At 47.1% G+C, this 15,059-nt stretch overlaps 1 protein-coding gene and 1 pseudogene across 1 annotated transcript in view; both read left to right on the top strand.

Annotated features, from left to right (window-relative positions):
- Positions 1–15,059, top strand: part of SCP2 (sterol carrier protein 2) — a 159,607-nt gene that overhangs the window by 3,267 nt on the left and 141,281 nt on the right. The gene's annotated exons all lie outside the window — the stretch shown is intronic.
- Positions 7,243–14,850, top strand: LOC128575454 (dnaJ homolog subfamily C member 8-like; annotated as a pseudogene).

A 15,059-nucleotide genomic window follows, 5' to 3' on the forward strand; every position in this document is an offset into this window, starting at 1 on the left:
TTGTCCCAATTTAAAGCTCAGTAAATTGGCTTACAAAAAGAATTGGCTGGGCGGCGCCTGTGGCTCAAAGGGATAGGGCACCGGCCCCATATGCCAGAGGTGGTGGGTTCAAACCCAGCCCTGGCCAAAAACTGCAAAAAAAAAATTGGCTAGCTTCTGCCTACCACTGTTTCCCAAACTGCTTGGCAGAGGTCAGCAGTGGCATTGTTTAGTTCATTCAGGATGGAACAATAGGGTTCGGTGCACCCTCTCCCTAACCCACAACCTCCTACCCTCCACCTGTTCAAAGTTTCCAAAGTCACTAACATTCCTGGCTTCCAATCCATAGCTGGACTGTTAGGCAATCTAGAAATAAAATTCCCTCCTCAAAGTCATTGGTGCTTGGTGTCTCTTTGTTATAGTAAACTAATATACAGTCCCTTTGACACAAATATGATCACTGCTATATTAAGCCTTGGGAAAACACACAGCGTGGGAGATTTTTGTTACAAGGAAAGCTACACAAACTCGCTTAAATCAAAAAGGTTTGTTGTAAGGGCACAATGGGCAACACAGGCAGTGGAAATGTCTTAGTTTGGGCTGCTGTAACAAACCCACCACAGACTAGATGGTTAGTTTGTTTGCTTATTGATTGATAGAGATTGTTTGTCTCACTCTGTTGCCCAGGCTAAAGTGCAGTAGCCTTATCGTTGTTCAATGCAACCTCAAACACTAGAATTTACTTCTCACAGTTCTGAAGGCTGGAAAGACTAGGATCAAGGTACTGGTAGATCCAGTGCCTAGTGAAGACATTTTTCCTAGTTTGCGGGCTGTTTTTTTATTTTATTTATTTTTGAGACACAGTCTCACTTTGTCACCGTTGGTAGAGTGCTGTAGCATCACAGCTCACAGCAACCTCAAACTCTTGGGCTTAAGCAAATTCCTTGCCTCAGCCTCCCAGGTAGCTGCGACTACAGGCGCCCACCACATGCCCGGCTATTTTTTGGTTGTAGTTGTCCTTGTTTGGCAGGCCTAGGCTTTGTTCTAACCCGCCAGCTCCTGTGTATGTGGCTGGCACCCTAGCTGCTGAGCTATAGGTGCTGAGCCTATAATTTTTATTTTAAAGGAAAGTAGAGAGAAGCACAGGCTTTTCCAGGAGGGTGGAAAAGGGTCCCCCTCTCAAGCAAGAGGAGATGACACACCAAGGCAATATACCAACATAAGTACTTTTATCCCAATTCCTCCTCAATTTTCTTTTCTTTTTTTTTTTTTTTTAATTGTTGGGGATTCATTGAGGGTACAATAAGCCAGTTACACTGATTGCAATTGTTAGGTAAAGTCCCTCTTGCAATCATGTCTTGCCTCAATTTTCTATAAGAATTCCCATTGGTTCCTCCTAGGCCTTCAGGACTGTCATCCTGGTTTCATTGGTTATGGATTACCTCAGTTGTCACATTAAATCCAGTTTTCTTTACTCTGCATCACTATTTAACAGTTATTTTACGAGAGATGCTATAGCATCTGTTAGTCTCATGATGTTGGTGGCAACCATGGTGTGCATTGTTCTGTGCTGGGATCCTTATCTTTGTTTTATGGGGGGAATCACTGTCTTTGAGAGGGGATCATTCATGCACTAGAGGACATGGGTCACAGGCTAGAAGTTATATTTTGCAGGAATAGCACATACTAAATTAACTAGGTCACACCCACCCGAAATTCCTTATTTCCCTTCAGGGCTCTTTCCAGCTTCCTTGTATGGAAGGCCATAATCCTCTCCCACCTCCTTGTAGCCCCTTTAACCTCCTTCCATCCTCAGTCAATATCTGCATACCTAAAAACAAAGGCGTACCCTTACCTAACACCATGTACAAAAATTAATTCGAACTGAATCAAAGACCTAAAATAAGACCTAAAACTATAAAACTGAGAAGAAAACATACAGCAAAACTTCACATGTTGAATTTGGCAGTGATTTCTTGGACACCAAGTGCACTAGCAATAAAAAAAAAAGTAGACAAATTAGACTGCTCTCCTTGGCCAATAGATGGGCTTGGTCCCTGGAGAAAAGCAAAGGAAGGGAGTTTCTTCTTTTTTTTGCAGTTTTTGGCCAGGGCTGGGTTTGAACCTGCCACCTCTGGCATATGGGGCCCGGCGCCCTACTCCTTTGAGCCACACTTTGTTGCCCTCACCCTCGGTAGGGTGCTATGGCATCACAGCTCACAGCAACCTCCTCCAACTCCTGGGCTTAGGTGATTCTCTGGCCTCAGTTTCCCCAGTAGGTGGGACCAGAGCCACCCGCCAGAACACCCGGCTATTTTTTGTTGCAGTTTGACTGGGGACAGGTTTGAACCCTCCATCCTTGGTATATGGGGCCGGCACCCTACCCACTGAGCCACAGGCACCGCCTGAGAAGGGGAGACTTTTTTTTTTATATATATATATTTTTTTTGTAGAGACAGAGTTTCACTTTATTGCCCTCGGTAGAGTGCTGTGGCATCACACAGCTCACAGCAACCTCCAACTCCTGGGCTTAGGCGATCCTCCTGCCTCAGCCTCCCGAGTAGCTGGGACCACAGGCGCCCGCCACAACGCCCGGCTATTTTTTTGTTGCAGTTTGGCCGGGGCGGGTATGAACCTGCCACCCTTGGTATATGGGGCTGGCGCCCTGCTCACTGAGCCACAGGCGCCGCCCGAGAAGGGGAGTCTTAAGTGAAAAAGGCATTCTAGAGCAGACTTTTGGGATTTGCATCTGCTATTTTCTTTTTTTTTTTGTAAAGACAGAGTTTCACTTTATTGCCCTCAGTAGAGTGCCGTGGCGTCACGCAGCTCACAGCAACCTCCAACTCCTGGGCTTAGGCGATTCTCCTGCCTCAGCCTCCCGAGTAGCTGGGACTACAGGCGCTCGCCACAACGCCCGGCTATGCATCTGCTATTTTCTAAGAGTTGTGGAGGGGAAGAAGCTAATCTGCTAATCTGTATACCTTGGGCTTCTGGAAAAAAAAATTTTTTTTTTGAGACAGAATCTCACCTTGTTTCCCTGGGTGGAGTGTTGTGGTGTCATAGTGCACAGCAACGTCAGTCTCCTGGGCTCAAGCAATCCTCTTGACTCAGCCTCCTGAGTAGCTGAGACTATAGGCACCAGCCACAATGCCCGGATATTTTTAGAAATGGAGTCTCACTCTTACTCAGGCTAGTCTGGAACTCTTTCTCTCTTTTTTTCTAGATACTACACTTGATCTTAGCCAATAGTCTGGAATTCTTGAGCTCAGGCAATCCATCCCATCCACCTTGGCCTCCCAGAGTGTTAGAATTACAGCCATGAGCCACCACGACCCCCCAGTCTTCTGGAATTTTAAGTAAACTTTGTGAAGACACTTGTTTGCCTGGTAGCTTTGAAACCTTCAGGGGTAAACAGAGAAGGAGCCTTTGAGCTTAAAAGCACAGATTTTCTTCCTTCTCTCCTTCCCTCCCTCCCTTCCTTCCTTTTTCTTTTTTTTCACTCTGTGCCCTGGGTTGAGTGCCATGACATCATCATAGCTCACAGCAATCTCAAACTCTTGGGCTCAAGTGATCCTCTTCCCTCAGCCTCCTGGCTAGTTTTTCTATTTTTAGTATAGACAGTGTCTCATTCTTGCTCAGACTGGTCTTGAATTCCTGAGCTCAGGCTGTCCATGGGCCTCAGCTTCCCTGAGTGCTAGGATTATAGGCATGAGCCACTGCATCCAGTAGAGTCAGGGTCTTTATTTATTTATTTGAGACAGAGTCTCATTATATGGCCCTCCATAGAGTGCCCTTGTGTCACAGCTCACAGCAACCTCAGGCTCTTGGGTTTAAGCGATTCTCTTGCCTCAGTCTCCCAAGTAGCTAGGATTACAAGTGCCTGCCTGTTGCAATTGTCATTGTTGTTTAGCTGGCCAGAGCCAGGTTCAAACCTACCAGCCTCGGTGTGTGAGGCTGGCACCATAACCAGTGTGCTACAGGCCCTGAGCCAAATGACCAGCTATTTTGTGTTGCATTGTCATTGTTTTTCAGCTGGCCCAGGCTGGGTTCAAACCCACCACCCTCGGTGTATGTGGCTGGTGCCATAACCACCAGGAGCTGAGCCAAGAGACAGGGTCTTACTTGGTCACCAGGGCTGATCATAGTTCACTGTAACCATGAACTTCTGGCTTCAAGCAATCCTCCCACATCAGTCTCCCAAATAGCTGGGATTACAAGCATACACAACCACACACAGCTAATCTATTTTATTACTATTATTTTTTGAGATAAAGCCTCAAGCTGTCGCCCTGGGTAGAGTGCTATGGAATCACAGCTCACAGCAACCTCCAACTCCTGGGCCCAAGAGATTTTCTTGCCTCTACCTCCCAAGTAGCTAGGACTACAGACACCCGCCACAATGCCCGGCTATTTTTTGGTTGCAGCCGTCATTGTTGTTTGGCAGGGCCGGGCTGATTCAAACCCACCAGCTCAGGTGTATGTAGCTGATGCCTTAGCGCCTTGAGCCAGAGGCGCTAAACCAACTAATTTATTTTTATTTTATTTTATTTTATTTATTTATTTATTTATTTTTTGTAGAGACAGAGTCTCACTTTATGGCCCTTGGTAGAGTGCCATGGCATCACACAGCTCACAGCAACCTCCAACCCCTGGGCTTAAGTGATTCTCTTGCCTCAGCCTCCCGAGTAGCTGGGACTACAGGCGCCCGCCACAACGCCCGACTGTTTTTTGGTTGCGGTTTGGCAGGGGCTGGGTTGGAACCCGCCACCCTCGGTAGATGGGGCCGGCGCCTTACCGACTGAGCCACAGGCGCCGCCCTATTTTTATTTTATTATTATTTTTAAACAGAGTCTCACTATGTCATCCTGGGTAGCCATGGCATTACAGCAGCAACCTCAAACTCTTGGGCTCAAACGATTGTTTTGCCTCAGCCTCCCAAGTAGCTGGGACTACAGGTGCCCACCACAACGCCCGGCTATTTTTGTTGTTGTTGTTGCTGTTTAGCTGGCCCAGGTGGGGTTCAAACCCACCAGCCTAGGTGTATGTGGCGGGTGCCCTACCCACAGAGCTATGGGGCACCACCTATTTTAACTTTCTTAGAGAAAGGGTCTTACCCTGTTACCCAGGCTAGTCTCAAAATCCTGGACTGAAAAGGAATCCACCTATTGGGGGTCTTTGCCCTTGAACCCCGACCTGGTTTGAAAGCAGACTTGGAAAACTACACCAATTTAAGACATAATGTCTGAGAATGTCAGGAGAAGGTTTACATTAACTCAGGCTGAGTAAACCAAAAAAATGCAGCCCTTCTCTGGCCTCTTCAGAAGGCTTTTTTTTTTTTTTTTTTGGTAGAGACAGAGTTTCACTTTATAGCCCTTGGTAGAGTGCCATGGCGTCATACAGCTCACAGCAACCTCCAACTCCTGGGCTTAGGCAATTCTTTTGCCTCAGCCTCCTGAGTAGCTGGGACTACAGGCGTCCGCCTCAACGCCCGGCTACTTTTTTGTTGCAGTTTGGCCAGGGCTGGGTTGGAACCCACCACCCTCGGTATATGGGGCTGGAGCCCTACCCACTGAGCCACAGGCACCGCCCAGAAGGCTTTTATTGATTTCCAACAAAGATGCATATGCAAAAGATAGGTTTGAAAGAATCTTAGGCACCACCCGTGCCCACGGGTGGGTGTGGTGGCTCAAGCCTGTAATCCTAGCACTCTGGGAGGCTGAGGTGGGTGGATTGCTTGAGTTCAGGAGCTCCAGACCAGCCTGAACAAGAGTGAGACCCCATGGCTCGGCGCCTGTGGCTCAAGCAGCTAAGGCGCCAGCCACATATACCTGAGCTGGCAGGTTCGAATCGAGCCCGGGCCCGCCAAACAACAAGGACGGCTGCAACCAAAAAAAAAAAAAAAAAAAAAATAGCCAGGCACTGTGGTGGGCGCCTGTAGTCCCAGCTACTTGGGAGACGAAGGCAGGAGAATCACTTGAGCCCAGGAGTTGGAGGTTGCTGTGAGCTGTGATTCCATAGCGCTCTACCCAGGGCAATAGCTTGAGGCTCTGTCTCAAAAAAAAAAAAAAAAAAGTGAGACCCCATCTCTACTAAAATAGAAAAACAGGCATGAGGATCGTTTGAGCCCAAGAGTTGGAGGTTGTTGTGAGCTATGATGCCATGGCACTCTACCCAGGCTGACAGTTTGAGGCTCTGTCTCAAAAAAAAAAAAAAAAAAAAAAAAAAGTAGAAAGGGAGAGAGAGAAGTTAGTTCTATCACTGCAGGGGAAATAAACCAGGTTTCCTAATCTAACCACATATCAAAAATTCAAAGATTTTGGGCGGTGCCTGTGGCTCAGTGATTAGGGTGTCAGCCCCATATACTGAGGGTGGCAGGTTCAAAGCCGGCCCTGCCAAACTGCAACAAAAAATTAGCCAGGCGTTCTGGCAGGTGCCTAAGCCCAAGAACTGGAGGTTGCTGTGAGCTGTGTGACACCATGGCACTCTACCAAGGGTGATAAAGTGAGACTCTTGTCTCTACAAAAAAAAAAAAAAAGTTCAAAGATTTTAATGCCTCCCATCTGTTGACTTTCAAATGCCTGCACCTAGTCTAGCCTATCTGGGCGCTTCTGTGCTCTTTTCATCTTCAGTGGTTTTGGGGAACCCCCAGGGACTATCCATCTGCAGGCTTTTCCCTATATAACCCAGGATTGAGGAAGGGTACCCCTCTGAGAAGTCAACCTATCTATCTCCCACATTCACCTACACTTGTGTGGGTTAAAGGTGTCCTTATCTAGCTGGGGTGTAGTCCTAGCTAGTCCCCCGGCTGAGTCAGGAAGATTGTTTGAGTCCAGGAGTTCAAGGTCACAGTGAATTGTGAATGCATCACTGTACTCTGGCATTCCACCTTGGGCAACAGAGTTAGATTCTGTCTCTATGGGAGGGAAAAAAGAGAGAGAAAAAAAAATAAGAGGACATCTGGACACAGATGGCTACAGAGGGAAGGCCACGTGAGGACATAGGGACAAGACAGCGGTCCATCAGCCTAGGAGAGCTTCTGACCACACACTAACCCTGGTGAGACCATCATCTTGGACTTTAATCCTTCAGAATTGTGAGAAAGTAAATTTCTGTTGTTTGTTACCTAGTATTTGTATTTTGTTATGACACCTCCAGCAGACTGACTGAAGGAAATTCTTCTTCTAGTTTTTAAAGTAACAAAGTGAGCTAAGTGCCTATAACCCCAGCTACTCGGGAGACCAAAGCAGAAGGATCACTTGAGCTCAGTAATTTTAGACTACCCTGGGTAACACAGTGAGACCTTGTCTCAATCAATCAATAAATCAATAAAGGGCCAGCGCCATGGCTGAGGCCTGTAATCCTAGTGTTATGGTATGCAAGATGAGATCACCAGACACATTGAAGAAGCCAATTAGGAGCCTTTATTAAGACTGGTCAGGGGCCGGGAAAATGGTGGCTTCGGGAGAGAGCGGGACTTGGGGTGGCGGAGGCAGCACAGAGGAAGCATTTATGACCTTCCACAGTGAGGTGAAACAAATAAGAGAGATTCTGCTCTAACATCCAAAAATCAAATTGAAAGATTGACCCATCCTAGTTCCTCTTACTTTGATTTGAACCCATTTGAGGTTCGTCAGATAGATCCTGAAGTCACAGATGAAGAAATAAAAAAGAGGTTTCGGCAGTTATCCACACTGGTGCATCCTGACAAAAATCAACATGATGCTGACAGAGCACAAAAGGCTTTTGAAGCTGTGGACAAAGCTTACAAGTTGCTACTGGATCAGGAACAAAAGAGGGCCCTGGATGTAATTCAGGCAGGAAAAGAATACGTGGAACACACTGTGAAAGCGGAAGGAAAACCTACAATTGTAGAGGATGATCCTGAGTTGTTCAAACAAGCAGTGTATAAACAGACCATGAAACTCTTTGCTGAGCTGGAAATTAAAAGGAAAGAGAGGGCGGCGCCTGTGGCTCAGTCGGTAAGGCGCGGGCCCCATATACCGAGGGTGGCGGGTTCAAACCCGGCCCGGGCTGAACTGCAACCAAAAAATAGCCAGGTGTTGTGGCGGGCGCCTGTAGTCCCAGCTGCTCGGGAGGCTGAGGCAGGAGAATCGCTTAAGCCCAGGAGCTGGAGGTTGCTGTGAGCTGTGTGAGGCCACGGCACTCTACCGAGGGCCATAAAGTGAGACTCTGTCTCTACAAAAAAAAAAAAAAAAAAAAAAAAAAGGAAAGAGAGAAAAGCAAAGAGATGCATGAAAGGAAACGATAAAGGGAAGAAGAGATTGAAGCTCGAGAAAGAGAGTGGCAGAAAAACTTTGAGGAAAGTCGAGATGGTCGTGTGGACAGCTGGAGAAACTTTCAAGCAAATACAAAGGGAAAGAAAGAGAAGAAAAATCAGACCTTCCTGAGACCACCGAAAGTAAAAACGGAGCAGCGTGAGTGACCATCCAGGGTCACAGCCACAGAATCTTCCCCAGCTGTCTCCCTGCTTTCAAGGACTCATTCTTTCCCCCCACTTCTACCTCAACATAGAGTAGTATTTGCTTTTTAGTCCATTTTGTTTTCAATCCAATTTAATATTGATCAGAGTAATTCTTTTGCACACTGAAATGAGGGGCTTGGTTAAAAAAAGAACTTCCCCTCCGCCCTGCCCTTAGAACAACCAGATTGGAAGGTTCCACCATGGGTGCTGCCTTCTCTTCCCACAGCCAGTAACTTAATGTTTTGTACTTCACTGAATTGTGATGGTTAGAAACTTTGCATATAATTTATAGAAATCATCCAACTAAACATATTACTTAAAATGGTGTTCTATGACTTCAGAGTCAAGCCTGAGCCAGCTAAGCGATTCCCTTCAGCTCAGTTGCTTGCTTCTGGGTGCCATTCTTGAAAGCTCCAAATCAGGCAGGGAAGGAGCATGGGCACACAGCAGTCACTTGATGCCCAGTGTCCTGATGTTTGGTGTGTACCCTCCTGTCTGGCTGACTAATGTGTGGCCCCGAGCCACCTAACCTGTTCACTTTCCAAAGAACTAGCCATCCTCCATTCAATACCATGGTGTCCTATTCTGTCTGCATTCATTAGTGGTAATATTCTTTATGTATAATAAATTTTTATACCCAAACCATTAAAAAAAAAAAACCACTGGTCAGCCTGACTGACCAGTGATGACCAGCTTGGGGACAGTTTTTATATGGTGACTTATGCAGGCTAAAAAACAATACAACCAGTATGTACGGAAGCAAATTTATGGCACTTACAGTTAATAACAGTTACTGATCAACTAGTTCAGCAAGAAAAATATTTTTTTTAGAACAATGGAGTCAGCAGGCCCCTAAGGTGCCAGTGGAGCCACCAAAGAGGCCTCATCCTGTTTTTACCAATATTTGCCCCATTACTTCATCCTTCTTGTTTTTACTTTCCCCAGTGTTTGGAAAAGAGGGGGCTATCAGTGCTGGTGGGCTGGTCTCCCTCTTGTCCACCTCTAGCACTCTGAGAGGCCCAGGTGGGTAGACTGCTCGAGCTCAGGAGTTTGAAACCAGCTTGAGCAAGAGTGAGACCCCCATCTCTACTTAAAATGAAAAACTGGCTTGGGTGCCTGTAGCACAATGGTTACAGTGCCAGCTGAAGGTGGCGGGTTCAAACCCGGCCCAGGCCAGCTAACCAGCAATGACAACTACAACAAAAAATAGCCCGGCATTGTGGCGAGCGCCTATAGTCCTAACTACTCAGGAGGCTGAGGCAAGAGACTAGCTTGAGCCCAAGAGTTTGACAGCTCTTGGGCTCAAGCTGTGAGTTGTGATGCCATAGCACTCGACCGGGGGCGACAGTGAGACGCTGTCTCAAAAAAAAAAAAGGAAAAACTGAAGCAAGAAGACTGATAGAATCAGGTGTATCTGCCCAAATAAACTTGCCCTGCCTAGACAGGGTCAGGTTCATGGCCTGCCCAGGAAGGGTCAGATTCATGTCCCTCCCAGGATATTGGAATGCCACCAATCCTGGTTGCCCTAACCCTTTAAATCCACATGTGGATTTCTCCCTAGGCAGGAATCTCACCCCACCTACACTCCAGGTGGAATAAAAATCACTTTAATTGCATGAATTGGATCTCCGTTTTCTTTCATCTTGCACCTTGGAATCATTTTATCCTTGGGTCTGGAACCTTTCAAGGACCACATGATCCCAAGAGTTTGAGGCTGCTGTGAGCTATGATGCCATGGCACTCTGTTCAGGGTGACAGAGTGAGATTCTGTCTCACAAAAAAAAAAAAAAAAGTCCATCAATGAAAGGTTTTTTTTGACCATCTTAAATTGTTTCTTAGGTATGAAACATTACTTACATGAGCAGTAATGGTGGAGCTGGAGAGTATTGGGCCTACTTCAAATTGCATGGCAGGAACCACCAATAGTATGGTGGAACTTAAGGCCCAATGCTCTACCAGCCTGCAGATGTCAGCCCACACATCTCCCTGTGCTTTTTGTGGACTGGTATGGTGATGCAATGGGTCTCAGGATTTCTTTTTCTTTCTTTTTTTTTTTTAAGACAGTCTCAAGCTGTCACCCTTGGTAGAGTGCTCTGGCATCACAGCTCACAGCAACCTCAAAGTCTTGGGCTCATGCGATTCTCTTGCCTCAGCCTCCCAAGTAGCTGGGACTATAGGCGGCCATCACGATGCCCAGCTATTTTTTTGTTGTAGTTGTCATTGTTGTTTGGCAGGCCAGGGCTGGAGTTGAACCCACCAGGTCCGGTGTATGTGGCTGGTGCTCTAGATGCTTGAGCTACAAGCACTGAGGTGGTCTCAGGATTTCTTCTGATAGCTTTAAGGGATGGATCAATGAGGAAAATCTCAAATAATTTGTACGTTGAAACTTCACAACCTCATAAGAATTCATGACTGGGCGGCGCCTGTGGCTTAGTCGGTAAGGCGCCGGCCCCATATACCGAAGGTGGCGGGTTCAAGCCTGGCCTCTGCTGAACTGCAGCCAAAAAATAGCTGGGTGTTGTGGCGGGCGCCTGTAGTCCCAGCTACTCGGGAGGCTGAGGCAAGAGAATGGCTTAAGCCCAGGAGTTGGAGGTTGCTGTGAGCTGTGTGATGCCACGGCACTCTACCGAGGGCCATAAAGTGAGACTCTGTCTCTACAAAAAAAAAAAAAAAAAAAAAAAAAAAGAATTCATGACTGTTGGAGCCCTACAGTGGCGCCAGCTCACTCTTGAGCTATAGATTGAAGGCTTCGAGTGAACTTTAGCTAGTTAACACTATGATGGACAGGCTTGCCATAGGTTGCACCCTTAGGAACTGGGCCTTTGTGACCACCACGCCACACATGAATCCTATGAGACAAAACCTTGCTTAGCTTTATATCCCAGTCTGAGCACTTTATCCTGCTGAGTGGGGCAGACAGCCCCGTTGAGCACTGAGAGCTAGGAGAATTACCAGCAGCAGACCTTCAGAGCAGTGATTCTCACCTTGCTAATCCCGCGGCCCTTTAAGACAGTTCCGGTGGGTTGCGACCCACAGGTTGAGAACCGCCGCCTCAGAGGAAAGCACATTACATCACACTGCTTCTTCCTCCATAGCTCCTGAATGTACTTGTATGCACCCATCTTGGCTTACCTGATGGCTGCCATCAGATGAAAGGGAAATACTTCCAATAAGTAAAATTTTTTTCTTTTTTTTTTTTGCAGTTTTTGCCCAGGTCCAGGTTTGAACCCACCACCTCCGGTATATGGGACTGGCGCCCTACTCCTATGAGTCACAGGCGCTGCCTCAATCAGTCAAATTTTTAAGAGGTAAAATAACAAAGTAAGCTGTGCACACTGGTGCATACCTGTAGTCCCAACTACTTGGGAGGCTGAGTCTGTAAATTTTTTTTTTTTTTTTGGTAGAGACAGAGTTTCACTTTATTGCCCTCCGTAGAGTGCCGTGGCATCACACAGCTCACAGCAACCTCCAACTTCTGGGCTTAGGCGATTCTCCTGCTTCAGCCTCCCGAGTAGCTGGGACTACAGGCGCCCGCCACAACACCCGGCTATTTTTTTGTTGCAGTTTGGCCAGGGCTGGGTTTGAACCCGCCACCCTCGGCATATGGGGCCGGCGCCCTGCTCACTGAGCCACAGGCGGGGAGGCTGAGTCTGGAGAATTGATAGAACCCAGGAGTGGAGGTTCAGCCTGGGTAACATAGCAAGTATTGGTGTCTAAAAAAATAAATAAATAAAAGGCTGGGAGCAGTGGCTCATGCCTGTAATCCTAGCACTCTGGGAGGCCAAGGCAGGTGGATTGCCTGAGTTCACAGGTTCGAGACCAGCCTGAGCTACAGTGAGACACCCCCCCATCTCCATCTTTAAAAACAGCCAGATGTTGCAGCGGCACCTTTAGTCCCAGTTATTTAGGAGGCTGGGGCAAAAGAATCGCTTAAGCCCAGGAGTTTGAGGTTGCTGTGAGTTATGATGCCTCAGTACTCTACCAAGAGTGACAAAGTGAGACTCTCAATAAAATAAAATAAAAAATAAATAAAATTACAAAGTTGCACCTGTAACCTTCTCTCTACAATATTATTGTTTCTGAGATATCAAGGGAACTTTAGCAAAGAAGCAAGGAGAGTGGGACAAGAGTGATAGTAAAAATAAGGTCATAAAGAATAGAAACATTTTTTTATCCTTTTTAAATCTTGCTGGTTTTCGGCTCGGTGCCTTGGCTCAAGCAGCTAAGGCGCCAGCCACATACACCTGAGCTGGTGGGTTTGAATCCAGCCAAACAACAATGATGGCTGCAACCAAAAAATGGCCGGGCGTTGTGGCGGGCGCCTGTAGTCCCAGCTACTTGGGAGGCAGAGGCAGAATCACTTGAGCTTAGGAGTTGGAGGTTGCTGTAAACTGTGATGTCACTGCACTCTACCCAGGGTGACAGCTTGAGGCTCTGTCTCAAAAAAATAAAAATAATAAATAAATAAATCTTGCTGGTTTTAAGAAGAAATACTATGGGCAGTGCCTGTGGCTCAGTGGGTTGGGCATCAACCCCATATACTGAGGGTGGCCGGTTCAAACCCAGCCATGGTCAAATTGCAACAAAAAAAATAGCCAGGCATTGTGGTGGGCGCCTGTAGTCCTAGCTACTCAAGGGGGGCTAAGGCAAGAGAATCTCCTAAGCCCAGGAGCTAGAGGTTGCTATGAGCTGTGTGACACCACGGCACTCTACCCAGGGTGACAAAGTGACAGTCTGTCTCTACAAAAAAAAAAAAAGAAGAAGAAATACTTCTTCAGGAATCTCTTCTGAACTGTAATCTGAATTTTAAAAAATATTGTTGGGCTGGGTGAGGTGGCTCAGGCTTGTAATCCTAGCACTCTGAGAGGCCAAAGTGGTTGGACTGCCTAAGCTCACAGGTTTGAGACCAGCCTGAGCAAGAGCGAGACCCCCATCTCTAAAATAGTGGGGGGTTGTGGTGGGCGCCTGTAGTCCCAGTTACTTGGGAGGCTGAGGCAAGAGAATCACTTGAGTTGGAGGGTGCTCTGTGCTATGATGCCACAGCTCTCTACCGAGAGTGACAAAGTGAAAGACTATGTCTGAAATAAATCAAAATAAGAGCCTCGGTGCCTGTACCTCAGCGGTTATGGCACCAGCCACATACACCAAGGCTGGAGGGTTTGAACCCAGCCAGGGCCTGCTAAAAACAACAATGACAACAACAAAATAGCCAGGTGTTGTGGCAGGCGCCTATAGTCCCAGCTACTTGGGAGGCTGAGGCAAGAGAATCACTTAAGCCCAAGAGTTTGAGGTTGCTGTGATCTGTGACACCATGGCACTCTACCGAGGGTGACACAGAGTGCTAGGATTAAAGGTGCAAGCCACCGTGCCTGGTCTAGAAATCCCAGTTTTATAAATTTAACCTATAGATATACCCACAAGGCTATTTATTATAGCATTATTTATATTAGCAAAAGACTGGAGCCAGTCTTAATATCCATCAACAGGGGATTGATTAAATAAATTATGGTACATCAATAATTGAATTCTATGCAGCTACAACCTTCAAAATTCATTGGTATATGAAAAAAATCAAAATGCAGAATAATGTGTAAAGAGAGCTTAAATTTGCGTTAAGAAAGGGGAGAACATTACTTATATATACACGTACACATCTGGTTGTATTTGTATAAAATATCTCTGTTAGGATAGGAAAGAGAGACAAGGGTGGGAGTAGAGATGGGAGGGAGAATTTTTCAGTTTGACCTTTTGACATGCGTTCAGTAAGTAAGTATTACTTACTTAAAAACAAATAATGAGGCTCGCCACGGTGGCTTATGCCCGTAATCCTAACACTCTGGAAAATGAAGGCAGTGGATATCTTCAGCTCAGGAGTTCAGGACCAGCTTGAGCAAGAACGAGACCCGACTCTACTAAAAACAGAAAAAACCTCGCCGGACATGGTGGCTCACACCTGTAGTCCCAGCTACTCCGGAGGCTGAGGCAAGAGAATTGCTCAAGCCCAAGTGTTTGAGGTTGTCGTGAGCTACGACGCTACAGTACTCTACCCAAGGAACCAAAGGAAGACTCTGCCAAAAAAAAAATAAAAAGGAGAAAGAGAGACAGGGGCTTGCTCTATTTCCCAGGCTAGAGTGCAGTGCTATCATTACAGCTCACTGTAACCACCAATTCCTCGGGGTCAAGCAAATATCTGCTCCTACGACCCCGTACCCCCCAGCCTCCGAAAGGGGGTTATTACCACCCCGCCAGCCTCACACACACCTTGTCTGTCCTGACTCCCTCCAGAAACAGAACACACAATGCTCCCAAGGATTTCCTCAGCATACCCTTTTGTGACTCTGGTTTCCCAGCGTCAGGTCCTACTCTACGCCTACTTGCTCTCGACGTAAAGAACCTAAACACAGGATAAGAGGTGGAGACTGGTGGGTACTAAGTTATAAAGTGGACGAGCCCACGCCCCGGAACCTCAAACCGCAGCTCTGCGCACGCAGGTCAATAAGATCGCCCTCCGCGTCCAAGGCCCGCGCGCCGCGCACGCGCAGAAGTCCTTGCCACGCCCCGCCTTCCGCCGTCAGGCGCGCCCCGCCCTCCCGAGTGA

This window comes from Nycticebus coucang, chromosome 22 (genome assembly GCF_027406575.1).
Source record: "Nycticebus coucang isolate mNycCou1 chromosome 22, mNycCou1.pri, whole genome shotgun sequence".
Classification (NCBI taxonomy): Eukaryota; Metazoa; Chordata; class Mammalia; order Primates; family Lorisidae; genus Nycticebus; species Nycticebus coucang.